This window comes from Penaeus japonicus, unplaced genomic scaffold, assembly GCF_977035675.1.
Source record: "Penaeus japonicus unplaced genomic scaffold, GWHDUDI00000001_assembly GWHDUDI00000031, whole genome shotgun sequence".
Classification (NCBI taxonomy): Eukaryota; Metazoa; Arthropoda; class Malacostraca; order Decapoda; family Penaeidae; genus Penaeus; species Penaeus japonicus.
In genome coordinates, this window is record NW_028234433.1 from 14,773,594 (window position 1) to 14,776,093 (window position 2,500).

The following is a 2,500-nucleotide window of genomic DNA, read 5'->3' on the forward strand; positions in this document are numbered from 1 at the left end:
TTATAAGAGCAAAATTAATATTCTGACTAGTACTGGTACTAATAATACTTATAATTCAACTACAACTTATACTAATGGTACTACTATTACTACTATTAATAATAATAATGATAAGGATAATCAACATAATGATAATAACAAGAATGTTAATGATGTTAATATGATTAAGGATAATGATAGAGATAATATTAATGATAACTATAAAAATGACAATAATGATGATAATGATAATAATGATAATAATAATGTAATGACAATGATAATAGTAAAAAAAGCAAACAATAATAACAAAAACAACCATAATATTAGTAATAATAACACTGATAGTAGTAATTATCCTTATGATAACTTACAATAATGATGATGATGATAATAATGACTGGTATAATAAAATTGGAGATGATAACAATAATGACAATAATGATAATGATCATTAACAACAACAATTATAATAATGATGATGGTGATAATGATAATGATAATACTAATCATAATCACAATAGTATTAGTAATATTAGCATTGATAATAGTAATCACAACAATGACAACAATAATGATAATGGTAATGATTATGATAACGATGATAATGACAATGGTAATGACAATAATGATAATGATAATAATAATAATGATAGTAATGATAAAGATAAGAATGACAACAACAATAATAATGATAATGATAATAATAATGGTAATGATAATAATAATGGTAATTATAATAATAATGATGATAATAATAATGACCATAATAAAGATGATGATGGTGATAATGATAATGATAATAATGATAATGATGATTATAATAGCAATACTGAGAATAATATCAACAGTAGTTACATTGACAATTATGTTAGTGATAGCAATAATGATACTGATAATGGTAACGGTGATTATGATAATAATAATGGTAATAATAATAATAATGATAATGATAATAATGATAACGATAAAAATTATGATAATAATAATGATAATGTAATAATGATAATAACAATAATGATAGTTATAGTAATATCAGTAATGATAATGATGATATTGATAATAACAATAGTAATAACAATGATAATAATAACGATAATAATGATAATAATAAAATGATAATGATGATATAATTAATGATAAAAAACAAATATGATAGTAATCATAACAATAGTGATACCAACAATGATAACAACGACACAGCAACAAGGATGAAGATAATAATGAGAGTTCAGGGATAAGAATATGATAATAATGATGAAAAGAAAAGGAATGGTGATAATAATGATAATAACAGCAATAACAGTGATAAAAGCAAAGATGACATCATCGACGATAATAACTATAATTATGATTGCAACAATAACAATAAAAATCATGATGACAATAATAACAGATAATGATAATAACAATATAAATCACATCTCCCACATTCAAACAGTAATCAAAAGATGAATTCTCACTATTAACAACATATCTATCATAAAACCCTCTTTACCACGAAGGCAAATCATTGGAATACCAGGAAAATACATCTTGATTCCCCAAAAGCAGACTGAATGCAATACACTTCCACATGCAACAAAACAAGTGAGTCACGATTCCAGTGGCGAGTATGAATCAGTGTTTAGTTTTTGGATCGAAGTTAGAAGTTACGTAAGGTATGTTTGCTCTTTGCTGGCCACGTGCCTTGGGTCTGTTGCTGTCTGCGTTTTTTTTTGTGTGTGTCTTTGTTTTGTGATTCGCATTGTTTTTGTTATCATTGTTGTTGTTATTTTTATTATTATTATTATCATCGTCATTATTATCATTATCATTATTACTTTTATTATCTTCATCATCATTATTATTAGTATCATTATCATTATCATTATACTTATCATTATCATTATATATATCATTATTATCATTATACTTATCATTATCATTATATCTATCATCATTATCGTTATCATTATCATTATATTCTTCTTTCTAGCATGATTATCATTTCTGATGAATATGCTCATATGACAACTATTGTCATTAATGACTATGAAACTGATAGACATGCAATGTTACTTTTACTTTGGTAATATTTTTACACAAAATGATAGAATCATGTTTCACGGATTCTACTCTGGTTTTCTTCTATAATTGAATCATCAGTTATATAATCTCTCTCTCTTACGCTCTCTCTCTCTCTCTCTCTCTCTCTCTCTCTCTCTCTCTCTTACGCTCTCTATCTCTCTTACGCTCTCTCTCTCTCTCTCTCTCTCTTTCTCTCTCTCTCTCTATCTATATCACTCTCTTTCTCTCTCTCTATATATATATATCTATCTCATTCTCTCTCTCTCTCCCATCCTCTCTCTCTCTCTCTCTCTCTCTCTCTCTCTCTCTCTCTCTCTCTCTCTCTCTCTCTCTCTCTCTCTCCCATCTTCTCTCTCTCTCTCTCTCTCTCTCTCTCTCTCTCTCTCAAAGATATATATCAGGTTAGAGATATAGATATAAAACACGTTAGACCCCAAAGGTTGCCAGATCA